This window comes from Perca fluviatilis, chromosome 2, assembly GCF_010015445.1.
Source record: "Perca fluviatilis chromosome 2, GENO_Pfluv_1.0, whole genome shotgun sequence".
Classification (NCBI taxonomy): Eukaryota; Metazoa; Chordata; class Actinopteri; order Perciformes; family Percidae; genus Perca; species Perca fluviatilis.
In genome coordinates, this window is record NC_053113.1 from 37,911,666 (window position 1) to 37,930,739 (window position 19,074).

Here is a 19,074-nt window from a genome sequence, read left to right on the forward strand (position 1 = left end):
GAAAAAAAAGTGATTACCCCAACAACCCTGCTTTTTTTTAATACTTTATTTCAAAAAATAGTTTACAGATATTCAGTCATCACAATACGTAAACAACATACAAAAATATATACAAATAATATGAAAGTAAAAGTAATAGTCTAAACAGAGGGAAATAAAAGATACAAAAGAGACAGACTTTCACAAAGCAGGAGCACTTAAACTCAAAGTACAAATTCAACCTCCAACACCTGCTTTTCGATGAAGTTCACGTCGCGTAATTACGTCACTTCATAATGTTCCCATGGCAACAGGGGAAAATGGCTGCTCTTGTGTGTATAGCTATATGTCAATGAGTAAACGCAACATTTTCAACTTTCTGCAAAAATGTGACTTTTTTGCAACGAAAATGCGGGGATTATGAAATCATGCAAGCCCCGCATATTTTGTGCGGAAATCGGCAATTTATGCGGCGAAAGTGCGACGTATTTGAAAAAATGCGGCCCCCGCATAAATATGCGGACTTTGGCTGATTATGCATTGAATTATGCGATCGCATAATCGCGTTTTTCTGGAGAGACTGAATAGCAAATGTTAGTAGCTAACACCTAAAACTAAGATGGTAAAGCTGGTAGACATTTAACCTGCTAAACAACAGCATGTTTTGTCATTGTGTGCATGTTAGCATGCTAGCGTCAGAGCACCGCTGTGCCTCCAAGAGCTACTAGTGTGGCTGAAAGCTACGCTATATAGGCTAGGCCTACTAATTCTAAGCAGTTTTTAAGTATGTAGCGTGTTGCCTAAAATGTACAATCGAAACAGTCAGTATCGATACTAAAAAAACCAAGCCTGCTGTTGATGGACACTATTATCCCACAATGCAATGCACAAAGGAAAGGAGGAGCCGCTCACAGGTGGAAACCATGGATGTATGGTGGAAACCAACTAATCGTTGATGGTGATGAAACAAGTTCCAGGAAGACCTGAGAAGACTAAAGAAAGTTTTGATGTCTGTTTAACAGACAGGACAGGAGCATTCTAAAGGCGCAGTTTGACTGCCTTTGCACGGTGCACAAAATGCAGTATTTCCTGTCCAGGAAAACAGTTGAGTATGTTGATTTCTTACATATTAACCGCAAAAACAATATACTACTATGAAGTATATTTTAAAGTATGTAGGCCTACAGTATGTAGTATGGAGTTGGGACACAGTCTTTATTTTCCATTCATGCATCATGTTTTTTTTACTTTGTTACCACTGTTGTAGAGAAGTGTTTATTTAACTTTATGTTTATGTTTTATACTGAGCTTTTAATATTTATACTGAGTTTCTAATGTTCTGCCCACCTCATTTATATCAATAGGAGGAGACAAACAGCTTCAGCTAAAAGTGAAGATTACCAACTTCATAAAGGTAGGACTGTTGTTTTAGACTGTGTTTGTAGGTGTACTTAATATCCTGCAACTGAGTTTATAGACTGTGTAATATAATGTGTTCTTTGAATATTTATTCCTTATACAAAAGCATACAATGGTTGTGTACAGTCTTGTATACATGGATTATCAATGTGCGGTGGTGGCATGTTTACAGGCCCTGAATCCCTTTGTCTCCTCTGTATTCAGATGCGTGCTATTGTGTTGAAGTGTGTGCCCGTGAATCTCTGAAGACTGAATTTATGCACTCTGTTTTTGCCGGTTGTCAATCACAATTTACATAGGTCGGCCCATGGAGAAACTAATTACAGTTATAATTATTCCTATAGCCTAATTATGCATATGGCATTTGTTAAATGGAGATTTATTTTGAGTAATGAATGTGTAGTCTTGTGGAACATTGCTTTTCCTCTCGGTGTGGAGGAGAGGACTTGTGTCTCCTCTGCTGGGCTCTTCAATCTAATCACCAATCTCAGGCGTGATGAAAGGTATCAAGGTCTGAGAGAGATGATGGGAATCCCTGTAGGGCACAGGTTTTTCTGACTCATTCAGATTGCAAGAATACACCTCTTTGAACAAGGATTCTCATATCCTCTGCAGCCTCTGTTTCAACACTCCTTACCCGTTCCGGTTTCTACTGCTTTTGTTTGGTTTAGTTGTGCCCACTTCTGCAGAGATCTGAGGTTCTTGGTAATCGGGGACGACACCACTCAGTGCTGTGCTGTGGTCAGGACCACAGCAAATCAAACACAGCCACAGGACGTGTGTGAAGGCACGGAGTTAGATCAACTACAGAGGAGAGGATAATGCTACCACTATAGGGAGTATTAAAAAACACAATTCCTGCTTCCACAGTCCTATAACTATAACTAAAAAAACAAACATGAAATGACAGGTGATAGAGAAAAAAACACAAACAATACTCATGCAAGACACAAATGTATGTACAATCTCTATTAACGCCCTGAGCAACTCATTTGGGGATTAAGCGGTCTAATCTCAAAATGTTCAGTAATTCATTCTCCCCCAAATAACTCAGTGATTGCTTTGCCAGTGGGAGCAGCCAGCAGCCCACTGGTGTCTGGATAATCATTTCCCCAGTGGTCCTCCAGCCATTCCTGCAGCTCAGGGACAGTTAAGTAGCAGTTCAGTGCCCACAGCAATCTGAGAGGAGCCACTGTCTTTACTGCCTCTGCTGTCCTGTAGCATGCAGCATGGGATGATGCATGACAATGTTCACCTAAACCATAACTTAGACCAGAGGTCTTCAACGTTTTTTAAGCCAAGGACCGATTAACTGAAAGAGAGACGGAGCAGGGACTCTCTACTATATATATTGTATAAAATGATTTGCATATAAAATCGGGCCTTATGTGTAGGGCGGCCTAAGGTCTTTATATATATTGTAGTGCATAGAATACTAAGCTATCAAAATAATAATTGTTGGTATGATTTTAATGTTAAACGTACATGTAGCACAGTGAATGCTTAGGATGAACTGTGGGTGGCTGCCTTAGTGACTACCTTCTTACAGGCCAGTGAGCCTATCAATCTTTTTTCACAAATAGGCTGATTTATATTTGCTAATAATATGTTGGATTCATGTTAAGACATTTTTAAATTTTGAAAAAAAAAATCATTTGGTGGCCCCCCTGCAGTTACTCTGAGGACTCCCACCCCAGAACTGGGGTGTGCCAGAATACAAGAATTTTGGAAGGGGGTTATTCATATGATCTCAACAATCGTATTAGTAAATATCCCATAAGAACCTTTATTTAATTTATACCCATTGGATCTTACTTTGAGAGCGAAAGAGTATACATTTCTGATTATGTGTGTATTGCTACTTACTCCTCTGACCTGGGGAAAAAATGCTTTGAGAGAAAAGTGCTTATGAAGAAATTGGAAAACATTCATTCTCTATACACCAGGAAAAAAAATGCAGAAAAATTATATATGTATATATATATATTACGGATTACTGATGCATTAATATGTAATGTAATATGTAGCTGGTAAAACAGAGACAAAATATTTATCTCTAAAATGCAGCTCAGTTGAAGTATAAAGTCACAAAATGGAAATATTCAAGTAAAGTACATGTAGTTCAACACTACAGTAAAGTAGACTAAATGTTCTTAGTAACATTCCACCACTAGTCATTTCCAGTGTTTTTTTTAATATTTAATATTTTATCAGTGTCTACCCCCAACCTTTATTTCGTTCACACAGGAGTCACAAAGTGCTATACAGAAGGACAAAAAGAAAAATATGTAATGAAAGAGACAGCACAAAACATGATTATGAAATCCTACTAGGAAATGGAGAAAACAAGGGAGTATGAAGATGCTTGATTTATTTGTGTGAAGATGTTTCAGCAACAGTGAAAGCTCGGTTTCCTGGTTACCTGCTCCTTTTGAGGTCGTCCTAATTTAAAAGAATGTTTGCTTGTTGGGATGCTGCACGTTCCGCTTAAACAACATATGCTGACTTTGGCTAGGAAATGTTTCTTTTTGTTGCAGTTTTTGGGATAATGGAAAATGTGCCTGTTTGACAACTATTCGCATTGACCTTCCCACCAGTTACCTCTAAATGAATCTTTTTGGAGTTTGTCTTAGACCTGTTTGCGATAGAAAGGCCTCTGAGTCTGCCACCAACAAGTCCTTTTTGTTCCAAGACAAATCTACTTCTCTGGCCCACTTTGGCCCCTCCCTCCCTCCTCCAATCAGTCAAATTTCTATTCAAATGTGTCAAATTCCATAATAGAGTAATTGCTATGAAGAATAGCAACTGTCGTGCTGGAAATGAATGGTCTTTATATTTGGTGCAATACCATGTCACTGGAAAATGTAATCATTAAACTCGAGATGACACACAGCCAATTCATATTCATACTGTGTGATGATTGTTCTATGATTGGAGTTAGTGGAAAATGTCTCATTATAAATAAGGATGAAACACTCCAACAGTGTTACAGATACAGATACAACACTTTGAATGTTTCCTCGTTACCATCTCCCATTATTCCTTTAAGATTTAAAGGAGTAGTTAAACATTTTGAGAAATGTGCTTATTTGCCAGACCTATCTCCACAGCGCAGTGTCAGTGATGGAGTATGGTCTGGCTACACCACCTGTCTATTCTGGGATAGGGGAACAAAGGCTCTGGCTTGTGTGTATTTCTTTAAACCAATCACAATCATCCTGGGTGACGCTAAGCCCCGATTAGGGGGAAACCTCTAGCCTGGCTGTCCCAAGGTGACAAAACCCACCTACTAGCACCGGATGTCCCTCCCCTCTCACTAAGCTAAGATAACTGCCTGCTGGCTGTAGCTTTACATTAAACAGACCGATATGAGAAAGGTACCAAAAAATGCCTTTTACTCTCTGTAGCTGCAGTGTTTCTGCAGTCAAACTGAGCCAACGCAGGTGTTAAGATCATAGGCGTCATTTACAGGGGGGATGGGGGGGGTCACAACCCTCCCAATAATCAAAACAGGATAGTGCGGGGCGACCTCTAGCTCTCCCCATGTAGGCTGAGTCCTTTGCAGCAGCACGGGTTCGAGTCCGACCTGCTGCTCTTTGCTGCGTGTCATCCCCCATCTCTCTCCCACCTTTCCTGTCTATCCACTGTCACTATCTAATAGAGGGAAAAAATGCCCCAAAAATCTTCAAAAAAACAAAAAAAAACTGGATAGTGCCCCCAAAGTTACACCCTTGGTTAAGATGAACATTGAGGATAACTATAATAAGTCTATCTAAGAAGACAACAACTTCTCTCCACAGACCCCACCAATCTGACGACCCAAGCCCTCCCAAGGCATTCTGCAACAAATTGCATCGTTACTTTGCAAATTTGTTCAAGCAATCAACTCAATCTCACTTGGGGTACCAATCTGACAACAGGAATGATTAGAATCCTGGGCGGCTCGCCGCTTGTCACTTGGGACCGAGATGAGAGCGGAATTACAATGAAGCCTGAAATTGCGTGCTATTGTTACCTCCCTGTGTTCCTGTCCTCTTTCTCCATCCACCCTTTTTCCACATGCCCACGTCTGTCTCCTCTATTCTATCCTTCGGAGATGGGGTAACAAGGTGTGACTGTTCGAGACAAAGCCAAAGGGCGATTGTCTAGAATGGGAGACTAGAAATAGCTCCTGTCCCATCTTTTATTACAGCGCAGACCTGCCACCACCCCTGATTTGGGAGATGAAATATGCAAAGTTTATGTGAAAATGCGATGGAGGATTAAAGTTGATGGCCCTTAATGTAGTAGTGGTGGACAGGAAGTGCTTTAAAAGAGGAATGAATACTTCATCGTAGCATATCTTTGCAAGGAATTTCGGCAAGAGAGTTCCCTGGGTTTGGACAAAAATACATTAAAATGACCTCAGGAATTATGGTGAAATGCAAAGGGCAGAGGCAGGCGGCTCTCAACTTGCTTTACATTTATCAGTTTCTGCTCACATGTTCCCTTCGAGAGAGGGGTTGTGGGGGTGAAATGACCTGACGGGAGCTGAGGGGAGGAGAAGCAGGCTGTTGATTCTCATTTCACCGTTCCCATCTCCCAGCAGGATTGTCTGAGACATAGATAAATACTGCCAGCACTGCGATTTATAAGCTGTGCAGCAGACACAATTTCACCCATTACCTGACTGACTCCAAAGTCCAACACGCTTGAGTCCCCTGCATACAGAGTGCCGTGATTTCAGCTGCTTTTGCCATTCTTGTGTTCTCCCTTTGCCTTTCCTCTAACACTCTCTTGTCAACACCACAGGGGGACAAGGGAACTCTCACACCCTGAATACCTTTATTTTTTTTTTTTTTTTTTTTTTTTTTTAACTATTGTGATGTGCTTTGTGCAAAAAAGAATTATCCTTTGTTTCCAGTCTGGCCAAGTCTTTTATTTGCTGTGAATGTGTGTGTAATCTTAGCTCACATTTTAAGTCAAATTCCATGTCATCTGGAAGTAATCTGACCACATTCTACAGTACAAATAAACACTGTAAAGGGATAGGGATGAGAAGGAAAAGGTCATGCAGACCCAAATTTAGCAGATCCAAAATTATTTTCTTCCTAAGAACAGACAGATAGGGATGTGAACCAGCTCTCAAAAATGATTTAAATTTCAATTCAACAGCATTTGCACTGAAAACAGTCTAATCCTTGAACAATTTATGTCCTCACCAGTAACTCTATGTTCTCTTCGTAGTGGAGTTAAAAGACCCAAACTACACAAAAGCACATTCTCTTATCTCTCGTGATAACTCATCCCACAGATAGTTTGGTTTTATCTGGCCAGGTTGTGAGGTATCTGTCTCTGAGATATCTGCTGCCACCCCAATAAAATGGAGGTGAATAAAATATAGAATACATTTTTTATATATATAATTCGGGCGAACTGGCCCTTTTAATATGAAGATCATGCCCTGTTCCACTTCTGCCATATTTTATTTCTATTTTCAGCTGTGATTCTGAATAGATTGGTCGTGATGGGTCACGGTTGACTCTTTTAAATGCACATTCTTGTGTTGTCTCTTTTTAAAATCACTAAAGAGAAAGGCGTATGACAAGCTGAGACTGTGACAGTAGCCAGTCTGATATATCTTATTCCTCTGTGCCATTGACCTCCATTGTTGTCCAGAAACTATTAAAAAGCCATCACTGAGCACTGTTGCACTGGGTGACGTGTTCCTTAATAACGAGGAACATGGCCTCTGTAGTTTATTTTTGAGTCAATCCCACATACAGAATAGATTAGAATACAGTACACCGTCCTGCGGCTATAGTTTCACAAGAGCACCGAATGTGTATTCATCCGCAGCTAAAAATAGTCCTCTTTGTGCTTTGTTAACTCGTTTGCGGTAACATTTGCAAAAAAAACAAAAACAGTGGCCAGCTGTTTTAGGAATATACTTGCAACTATATGTTTATGCCACAGACTTGGTATGGAAGATGAAAAGTACTGACAAAAAGATTTTTGGTCTTTCAATTTTATATATATATATATATATATATATATATATATATATATATATATATATATATATATATATATATATATATATATAGTGACCCTAGCTTTATCCTCACTGCTTGTGTAGTTGTTTAAATTTAAATGAAAGACAATATTAAGCGTATTAGTGACTTCTGTAAATAAGCATGTTAGGCTCCCATTTGACCAGCTTAGTTTCACTATTGTTCAAAATGAAATAGTGGAGCGAAAATAAACATTATCATTCATATAAATCCTATTTGGTGAAGTACATTTTACGTGTACTTTAATAATGGATTACTGTTAGATCATATTAAATATGTAAAAAGGATTTAGAGACAATGTTTGACATTCAATCTCTGGTACCTATAGCAGTTTCTGAACTTGAGGCGATTTTATTTCCAGTAGTATTAAATACCACAGGCTTTCCTCCCCATTCTCATTCAAAGTCAAATTACGCTTTCAAGGCCTGCCAGTAATATGGGTTAATTGTTCTGGATGGCTGGATCACTTCCAAGCAGTTCATCCAATTTCCATTTAAATTGAGCTATCGGAGCGTGACATGGGCAACGCTTGGCTCGGCAGCTTTGCTGACAGGCGACACCGGCACACCGCTGGCTGGGGTGCATAGAAACCTGTTTACAGGTCATACTGGACACTCTCAAGTGGCTCGCAGCAAATGATATGTAGGCGCACACCTTGCTGGTTCTCTCAATAGGGCTTTAAGATGGAGGAGAGAAAAAAAACCTTGTATAGTCAAACCAGTCAAGTGTATATACATTGCTTCATTGTCAGTCTCCTGTTGGCTGTGGCTCGTTGTGACCCGACAACAATAGAGGAGAACATGGCGCTCCTAATTTCTTTCTTTACCTTCTGCTCTGGTGATTATTTGCCTTTGGAGCAGGGGTACGTTTTTTTAAGCCAAGGACCCCTTAACTGAAAGAGACAGATCAGGGACCCCCTACAACATATATTGTATAAAATGAAGTTGCATATTAAACTGGTCCTACAATAACATGGAGGGTGGCCTAAAGCCTTTATAACATACTTTATGTATGGTGCATAGAATACTAAGAAATTAAAATAATAATTGTTGACATGATTTTATAAATCATGTTTTAATGTTAAACATTGATTTGAAAGCTATGGATGGCTACCTTCAGATAGTGGTAACTGACTCCCTCAAGGACCCCACTTTGAGAACCACTGCCCTAGGGGTCCCGGACCCCCTGTTGAAGATCTCTGCTTTAGAGTAAGAGCTGCACTCCTCTTCCTCCTCCTCTGTGTAGCTCTTAAAAATGTTGGTACCAAGATGCTATTTTGTTTGTCGTTGCCATTGCAGCGTTCATGTCACAACATTTCTCAAACCCCTGGACAGGTTCACCATCAACAGCACGCCCCACTGATTTTAATTTGAGCTGTTGATTTAAGGCTTCCGTTTTCTTCTCTCTTATAACATGTGGACTCTAATGAGCCCTGATTGGTTCCTCCCACTGCTATTGTCATACACCTCTTTGTTTTTTTTACTCTGCATATAAAATCAAGGGAGTGCATTTTATTTCAACAACATGAATACATCATCTTTCATCATACGAGTCATGCTTATGTTTCCTGACAAAACAAACTTGCTTTAGATTATAAGAGGCAGAATTCATCAAATCACATCAAACACACCACAGGACTCTTTTTGTTGCTTCACTTTTAGTCCTTTTGAACTTGAAGTCAACACTCCCCCCTTCCGATTGCTCATTTACAAGAGAGGTATGGTGTCTCAAATCCTTAAATTTAACCCTTTACTTTCAGATGTTTTACCACTGCACTTAATGTCGGTATAAAGAGCTACCCATAACATTTTCTTCAAAGACAAAGACAAAAGATGAACAGTAGAGGGTGCTAATGCAACATTATATTGGATGCAATCTGCAGTTAAACCATAAAAGAAGTAGTAAGTGGTGTTCCATGCAATAGAGGAGTTATTGGAGCTCTCTTTTTGGAGAGCCACTTCAAACTGAAGTCACCTCCAAAACAAGAAAAGAGGAAGAAGTGGGTCTAAATGCAGTCAATTCTCAACTGTAACAACTGGATGATGATCTGTGCAGAGGGGGGTGCTGAGAAATAACCGCAAACACCCACTCCCCTTTATACAGCAATATCTAGCTTCAGTTTGTGCCTCTCATTAACAAAACTATTGAGTCATGCTAAGTATTCGGTTTTCCACTGTTCTGTCTGACGGTAGTCCTCAAACACACTAAATGAAAAAATGAATGAAACCATCTGATTGAAAAATATTCTGTCTGTTGCACAATTAAGAATTATTTTGACCCTTTTTCTAATTTGCAAATTTGTTCTTAATCCAAACAAAGATGGTCAGTGGCTTGTGGCTTGAGGTCCAAAAAGTGCCTTTTTAAAAAAAAAAGTGTTTAAAAGATTTTCGTCAGATTTTGAGAGGTGTTCGTCTCTCATCCCGTTCGCAATATCCAGGTTAGCACTCCACCAGTCAGATTGGTCATTGAGTCCGACTGCCCGCCTTCCGATTCAACAAGTCAAATCGGCCAAAATGAAGGCCGACGGCTCCTCCGACTGACGATGGCACGGAACACACCGAACAGACTCGAGTCACCGACCTCGCCAGACTGTGCGACGCCCGATTATCGGGTTGGATGACCTTCTGGGTTTTTCAAAGATTGCTCAGTATATCTTTTTTAGAAAATTGGATGCTTAACTTGGTCTCTTTCAAATAGTTTCCCATAAAGGAAAAACAGGGTTCAAGGTTTGACTGAAAAAGTTCCACAAATAATAGTGTCCCTCTTTGTCCCTATGCCAAGCTTTGTGACTTCAATGTAATGGTAATACATGAGAGGCACAATCTGTGGCTATGTCTAACGCAGCCTCCACACACCACAGTCGGCCCCTGTGCTCTGTGGATCAGCTTGGATGGCTTGCATCAGTCATACCCCCAAAGCCAATCCAGCCCAACTTCTCATAAAATCCACACCATTCTGTATCATCGATTGGTTCCCTTTTAGAAATGGGCCCCATGTCACACGTATTGTTGTTAGATTGAAAAGGTGTTGGCCAACATCTGCTGTAAATCATAAACCTCCATTAACCAGATAGGGAGCCATTCTGCCACCAGGCATCAGCTCCCTCTGTCTCTTTGTTCTGGGTCAAACCATTGTCTTAGTTTTTATTTTTGCAACCTTAGCAGGCCAGACCCTCCATCACTGTCTCCACCATCAGAGAGACGATTCTCTCTCTCGGGTTTGTGAACAACAATGATGTCGGGTACAACATTAAAACGTTTAACCAAGTGCAGAGGCAGCGTGACCCCACAGGCTCACACGATCAGTCAGGTCAGGATGAGAAAATGGAGGTCACATAACACACAAACACATATTATTCTAACACACTAAATGACACTATAGGAGGGAGAGGTCAAACAGGATCATGTTTGACTTATTTCATCTTTGTATGGTCGCCTTTATTTGAGTTAATTTAGTTCACCCAAACCAAATAAAAACATTTGTTGTCACTTACCCCTTAGTGGTATAGCCTATCTATGTTTTGGTTTTCTTTGCTGAGGTTCTGAGATATCTGCCTCTGAGACATTTTGGTTTTGTGGCTAATATATTTATAAAATCACAACATATCAGGAAAATAATGATGAAGTACTTGATTTCTTTCCATTGTTGTCCCTGGTGTTTTACACTCAAGACAGAAATAAGCATTCAATGCCTGACATTAAGATATACAGTACAGGCCAAAAGTTTGGACACACCTTCTCATTCAATGAGATTTCTTTATTTTCATGACTATTTACATTGTAGATTCTCACTGAAGGCATTGTAATGGGAAAAATTACATTTAAGCATAATTCCTTTTATATTTTTATGTTTTTCTCTCTTTCTTGTATTCTCTCACATTATTGAAAGACAGTTTATCTCAGTTTCTGCTTAACTGCTGAGACGTCCAGTCTCAAACATAACGTGAGCACTGTTTGTCTGAACAGATAGGGGCTACAAGGTCACCCTAAAAACTCTCTAGTTTTCCCATGCCAGTTAAGATGTAACTGGGGGGGTGAAAGTCGTACAGGGAGGAGGAGGCGAAATGGCTCCGAGATGTCTCTTGTATTTCTCTGATTGTCTTCATGTGTATCAGATTGCCTGTCAAAATTGTAGCGTCATAATAATCCAAGTGCGTGTGTGCTGTCACTCTGAACATGAATATAAGCCTAGTGTTCTTGTTCACTCATTTGAGAAACTGACTCCACACTGGGCTGCGGCCTTTTGTGAAATCATGTTGCTCCTATTTGCAAATATATACTTTGGTTAATAAAATACAAAAACCCAACTTGGTTCTAGTCTCAGTCTGTCTTATTTGTTTCATTTTACTAAACTCTGAAAACTTCCCCCCTGTTGCAAAGGAAACTTCCACTACAGAACCTGGCGACGAGGATGGGAATCATGTGCGGGGCTCAGATAAGAGAGACTCCGTGGTTGACTGAGGAGTCGCGATCCGAGATCAAACGATCTTCGCCTCTACCTCGCCCAAAAAGCATTCAGAGAGAGAGGATCAGAAACCACGGAGGGCTCTACTGACCCAATGCTGATCTATTAAGACGGAAGCAATTTCAAGCAGCAGGGTAAGATCAAACTCTAATTTAAATTGAATTAAGAGTAATTTGAATTGGCTATAGTAAACTTCCAGAAACAAATACTGATGTTGGAAACTGAAATAGGACAACCATTTTGGGGTTGTTTGTATAAATGTTGGGTGGTCCTTTAAATTTGGGTAATTACATTTGTGATCATTCTGGCAGTATGTCTAGAACCTTCATTCTAGCAGTAATTCTAAGCCACAGATTTCTCCACACGGGTGTGACTTTGTTTTATAGATTTTCGGGGGACAAATCTAATTAGATTTTGAAGTAAATCTAATAAACGGTTTTTCAGAAACTGTTAGGTTTTTCGTGCGTGGGTTTTTCCGAAATAAGATAGAAACCTGGCCTTACAGTGACAATTGTAAGTAGGAAGATAGAAACCTGGCCTTACAGTGACAATTGTAAGTAGGAAGATAGAAACCTGGCCTTACAGTGACAATTGTAAGTAGGAAGATAGAAACCTGGCCTTACAGTGACAATTGTAAGTAGGAAGATAGAAACCTGGCCTTACAGTGACGATTGTAAGTAGGATGGGTAACGGATCGAGCGGATCCGGGTCACACACTCCTATGGGACCCGTGGTGGATGAGATGGTAAATGGTGGTTCAGAATATCTGGAGTGTCTGCCGTATTGGTCAAAATATTCTTTTTTTTTGTTTCCTTTAAATTCGGGCAAATTGAAAATGTTGAAACAGGAATTTGAAGAATGAATGAAAATTAATGGGAAAAACAAAGAATGTTTTAACATATGGTAGTGATTCAGGCAAAGAATGCAAAAACACACATACACCAATAACCTTCTCATCAGTTCTAACCAAAGCCCATGTTCTGAGCTTTCTCTAAAAATCAGGAAGACAAGCTGGAGAAACAGAGGGACGAAGAGGACAAAGACTCAACTCTCGGACAGGACCGACAACATCAGTCACACCTGCATCGGGTGGAAAGACCAACGAGTACGTGAGAAAACCATGTTTGAAGCGTTTGTCTGCATGTTACAACAGGCTGGTGGGCAACATATGGAGTGCGGACCCAAAAAAGGCCGCTCCCACGAAGGACGTGGTCGAGCCAGAGAGGCCCAGGCGGGTACCGTGGGCAAAATGAGGGCCCTACAAACCAGACCAGTGTTGGTACTGCAAGGACTTTGGACATTGGGTATGTAACTGCCCGAAGAAAAAGCAAAAAACCTCAGACAGAGAACAACACCTGTCCCTCTGTTTGACTGAGTCCAAAAACTGATGAGGAAGGTAGTGCTGACACACACACACACACACACACACACACACACACACACACACACACACACACACACACACACACACACACACACACACACACACACACCCGAAACAATGGTAAAGATTGTTTCCGACGATTTGTCAAGTACTAGTGGACGAACCTCTGACAATGGAAGAACATGGAAGACGCTATTGGCAAAAAATAGATATAATCATTAAAGTAATTTGTGTATTGTGATTAGGTTGTAATCAAAAGGGTGGAATGTAATGGGAAAAATTACATTTAAGCATAATTCCTTATATTTTTATGTTTTTATTTCTACTTTAATTCTCTCACATTATTGAAAGAGTTTATCTCAGTTTCTGCTTAACTGCTGAGACGTCCAGTCTCAAACATAACGTGAGCACTGTTTGTCTGAACAGATAGGGGCTACAAGGTCACCCTAAAAACTCTCTAGTTTTCCCATGCCAGTTAAGATGTAACTGGGGGGGTGAAAGTCGTACAGGGAGGAGGAGGCGAAATGGCTCCGAGATGTCTCTTGTATTTCTCTGATTGTCTTCATGTGTATCAGATTGCCTGTAAGAATTGTAGCGTCATAATAATCCAAGTGCGTGAGTGCTGTCACTCTGAACATGAATATAAGCCTAGTGTTCTTGTTCACTCATTTGAGAAACTGACTCCACACTGGGCTGCGGCCTTTTGTGAAATCATGTTCCTCCTATTTGCAAATATATACAGTACAGGCCAAAAGTTTGGACACACCTTCTCATTCAATGCGTTTCCTTTTTATTTTCATGACTATTTACATTGTAGATTCTCACTGAAGGCATCAAAACTATGAATGAACACATATGGAATTATGTACTTTACAAAAAAGTGTGAAATAACTTAAAACATGTCTTATATTTTAGATTCTTCAAAGTAGCCACCCTTTGCTTTTTTATTAATAAGGGAAACAATTCCACTAATTAACCCTGACAAAGCACACCTGTGAAGTGAAAACCATTTCAGGTGACTACCTCATGAAGCTCATTGAGAGAACACCAAGGGTTTGCAGAGTTATCAAAAAAAGCAAAGGGTGGCTACTTTGAAGAATCTAAAATATAAGACATGTTTTCAGTTATTTCACACTTTTTTGTTAAGTACATAATTCCATATGTGTTCATTCATCGTTTAGATGCCTTCAGTGAGAATCTACAATGTAAATAGTCATGAAAATAAAGAAACACATTGAATGAGAAGGTGTGTCCAAACTTTTGGGCTGTACTGTACTTTGGTTAATAAAATACAAAAACCCAACTTGGTTCTAGTCTCAGACTGTCTTATTTCTTTCATTTTACTAAACTCTGAAAACTTCCCCCCCTGCTGCAAAGGAAACTTCCACTACAGCATCAAAACTATGAATAAACACATATGGAATTATGTACTTAACAAAAAAGTGTGAAATAACTGAAAACATGTCTTATATTCTAGTTTCTTCAAAGTAGCCACCCTTTGCTCGGATTACTGCTTTGCACACTCTTGGCATTCTCTTGATGAGCTTCAAGAGGTAGTCACCTGAAATGGTTTTCCAACAGTCTTGAAGGAGTTCACAGAGATGCTTAGCACTTGTTGGCCCTTTTGCCTTCACTCTGCGGTCCAGCTCACCCCAAACCATCTCGATTGGGTTCAGGTCCGGTGACTGTGGAGTCCAGGTCATCTGGCACAGCACTCCATCACTCTCCTTCTTGGTCAAATAGCCCTTACACAGCCTGGAGGTGTGTTTGGGGTCATTGTCCTGTTGAAAAATAAATGATGGTCCAACTAAACGCAAACCGGATGGGATGGCATGTCGCTGCAGGATGCTGTGGTAGCCATGCTGGTTCAGTATGCCTTCAATTTTGAATAAATCCCCAACAGTGTCACCAGCAAAGCCCCCCCACACCATCACACCTCCTCCTCCATGCTCCACGGTGGGAACCAGGTATGTAGAATCCATCCGTTCACCTTTTCTGCGTTGCACAAAGACACGGCGGTTGGAACCAAAGATCTCAAATTTGGACTCATCAGACCAAAGCACAGATTTCCACTGGTCTAATGTCCATTCCTTGTGTTTGTTTGGCCCAAACAAATCTCTTCTGCTTGTTGCCTCTCCTTAGCAGTGGTTTCCTAGCAGCTACTTGACCATGAAGGCCTGATTCGTGCAGTCTCCTCTTAACAGTTGTTCTAGAGATGTGTCTGCTGCTAGAACTCTGTGTGGCATTCATCTGGTCTCTAATCTGAGCGGCTGTTAACTTGCGATTTCTGAGGCTGGTGACTCGGATGAACTTATCCTCAGCAGCAGAGGTGACTCTTGGTCTTCCTTTCCGGGGCGGTCCTCATGTGAGCCGAGTTTTGTGTTAGCCTTGATGGTTTTTGCGACTGCACTTGGGGACACATTCAAATTTTTCGCAATTTTCCGGACTGACTGACCTTCATTTGTTTAAAGTAATGATGGCCACTCATTTCTCTTTACTTAGCTGATTGGTTCTTGCCATAATATGAATTCTAACAGTTGTCCAATAGGGCTGTCGGCTGTGTATCAACCTGACTTCTGCACAACACAACTGATGGTCCCAACCCCATTAATAAGGGACAAAATTCCACTAATTAAGCAAAGGGTGTCTACTTTGAGGAATCTAAAATATAAGACATGTTTTCAGTTATTTCACACTTTTTTGTTAAGTACATAATTCCATATGTGTTCATTCATAGTTTTGATGCCTTCAGTGAGAATCTACAATGTAAATAGTCATGAAAATAAAGAAAACGCATTGAATGAGAAGGTGTGTCCAAACTTTTGGCCTGTACTGTATTAGAAACTAAGAACTAAAGACTAAAAAACAAGTTTCCCCCCCCCCCCAAAAAAAAAAAATCTATCTATCTATCTATCTATCTATCTATCTATCTATCTATCTATCTATCTATCTATGAATTAATGATTGAAGCATGACATTTTTTTAGGAAATACTATCTAACTGGCATTAAACTGAAACAACCTTTAAAAGAATTGGTCAACATTTTTGGAAATATGCTTATTTGCTTTCCGGTGGTGTGTGTGATTTTCTGCTGATTGTTGCCTTATACTGAACATTAGAGTTGTATCAATCATCTCATCTAATTTTCCTGCAAAAAATGCGTTTCCCAAAATGTTGAACTATTCCTTTTAAATTAAAACCATCTGCATTGCTCGATATTATTAGCAGTAAGCGAGAGAATGTGTTTTGGTTTTTTTTGGTGTGATTTTGGTGAACTGACCCTTTTAAATAATTGCATTTAGGTTCAGAGAGGAAAGTGGGAACGAGAGAAATAATGAAATGTCTGTTCCATTTGTTGTTGTGGTAAAACTGCTTTTGTTATTGTGTGGAAATACCTAAAAAACATTGGACACAAATATAAAAACAAATGTTTTGTATCTTCTACACACTATAATGAATAATTTGTCCACAATTTAATGCACCACGACTCAGCCTGTGAAAGGCTGATTCTGAACCAGACTTAGGTCTCCCACATTAGTAGTTCCCCTTGCACTGCCCTTGACTTGAACGCAGTGAGCCCGAGGCGCTGGGCTGAGGGCTGGGCTCCCCCAGGCTCCCCTCCCCCAAGGACACTCTGCAGGTTGCCTGCCTGTCTGCTAGAAAAAAAAAGAAAAAGAAAAAAAAAATACATGTCCAGATACTTCTATTGTTCTGTGCTCTGATCTTCACACAGGTTGCTAAAACAAAGCCCTCTTATTAATATTTATAGCCTCTCTGATGGGACGGGATCAATGGAGAGAGGAGAAAGAAGAGAGAGCGTGCTTGAATAATCATCATCCATCTACTTCCAGCCCTCTCTCTCGCTCTGTCTCTCTTCTCTCCATCTCTCTGAAGTAGATGTGATGTTTTAAAGAGGAATTCAGTGTGTGAGCAGGAGATGGAAATTTGATGAGATAGGAGAGAGAAAAATGTCTGTATTCGTGTTTGCACTTGTGTGTGTTTATTTTTGCTTCTGTGTCTTGCTACTGCCACCTTTTTCATTGAATTTTTTTTTTAACACCAGTTTTTCTATACATTAATAGCTTAATGAAGTGACACAGCACACTCTGCATCCACATTTGCCTTCATAATTACAAGTATATCCGTCTGTACTGACATCTGTTTAAAGCCTAGCAGTAGTTTCTGTTGACTTTCCTTTGCCTTTTATTTCTTCTCTTTTCCCAGCTGAAGATGTGTGGGAGTCAACTGCAGAGTGGATTTGTAACAGACTCCTGGTGTCTTCATTGGCAGGCCCAGCATGGTGGATCTCCAAGATGAAAAGTCTGACAGCCTGAGACAGTCTGCTCTGCGTCTTCAGTAGGTGGGCACACTGCCCAGTGCTCAGTAAGCGAATTAGGTGGGCAGTATGCCCAACACTGCCCCTCCTGACTGACAGAGGCCCTGCCGAGCGGGCTTTAGCTGGACAAGGAGAAAGTTATTAATCAGATGTGTTTGCTTCTTTTTGCTTTTCCTGCAGAGGAGGAGGAGGAGGAGAAGGAGGAGGGGAGACCTGGCTTGGTGATGAATGCCCTCACTTCTACGCGTTTCAAAAGTACAGTTTATCCATGAGGAATGGAGCAGCTTGTACATGGGCTGAGGGGAAATTGCCTTTTCCTTTGACCTGCAGCCACGGGTGAGGAAGTGAACGGAACGCGATATGAGAGCGTCTGCCCTCTGCAGTGATGAATACGGTGTAAATTAGAAGAAGAGGCCTTTCAATCTCGAGCGCTTTGGCTTTTCCCATTCTTGCCGCTTTAAATTGTTTTCTGTCTTTTGCTCCACAGCCCATTCCTGCCTCCCTCATTTTTTTCTTAATCTCTCTTTCTTTCTTTTTTTTTCTCTTCCATTTCCATGCAGCAGGGTTCTGGGGGGGTGTGGGTTGACAGGTTGAGCTCTGGGAGGTCGAGAGGGCAAGGGCAGCATTTGCAGATTGCGGGACAGAAAGCTGAGACAGCACGGCCTTCAGTGGGAACGCAGTGTGCAGCAGGAATCGCCAGGCCATGCAGAGTCACAGAGAACCAAGTCCTTGAGCCGTGAGTAGAGAAGAAATCAACACAAATCCATAGAGTCTAGACGTGGGCTGGCTCGCAGGCCCCGGTGCCCTGCGTATGTGTGCACTCATTGGCATATGGTGTTTTGCTCAAAATGGATTAGACAGAACCCCTCATGAATTATTGTGAAGTCCCAGGATATTGCAGCACACCACAGACAGATAAACAAATTAGTGCTTTTATCATGTCTGCCTTTAATTGATATTCATGAATGCAGTATTTAATATGCAACAAAAGGTTTGGTCCAATGTTAAACATTACAATTTTGATTATTAATGCTATTCTAACAACCCAGTGGATACATGTTGTGTGTGTATGAGTTTGGGATTAATTTGAACATACGAAATTCATAATCTCCTGTTTTATCCTGCAGCTATTGTGTGTGTGTGTGTGTGTGTGTGTGTGTGTGTGTGTGTGTGTGTGTGTGTGTGTGTGTGTGTGTGTGTGTGTGTGTGTGTGTGTGTGTGTGTGTGTGTGTGTGTGTGTGTGTGTGTGTGTGTGTGTGTCCAATGGACTGTTTTAAAAATACTTCTGATTCCAACTGGACTCAATGGCTCTGTTGTGCTTTCCCCCCTAATTTCCACCACTTTGTAGTTAAAATAATTCCACATAGAACTAGTATTTGTGTTTGTACAGTGTATCTATCTATCTATCTATCTATCTATCTATCTATCTATCTATCTAT

General features: G+C 40.5%; 1 long non-coding RNA gene across 3 annotated transcripts; it reads left to right on the top strand.

Annotated features, from left to right (window-relative positions):
* Positions 1–936: 936 nt before the first annotated feature.
* LOC120573138 lies at positions 937–18,772 on the top strand. 3 transcript variants are annotated; one of them, XR_005641647.1, is made up of 5 exons: positions 937–1,088; positions 1,344–1,393; positions 17,524–17,659; positions 17,816–17,971; positions 18,196–18,772. It is a non-coding gene; the product is annotated as an uncharacterized LOC120573138 (long non-coding RNA). The 3 variants fall into 3 exon arrangements; XR_005641646.1 differs by having other exon boundaries at positions 17,524–17,971; XR_005641648.1 differs by having other exon boundaries at positions 17,524–17,971; positions 18,199–18,772.
* Positions 18,773–19,074: the final 302 nt, after the last annotated feature.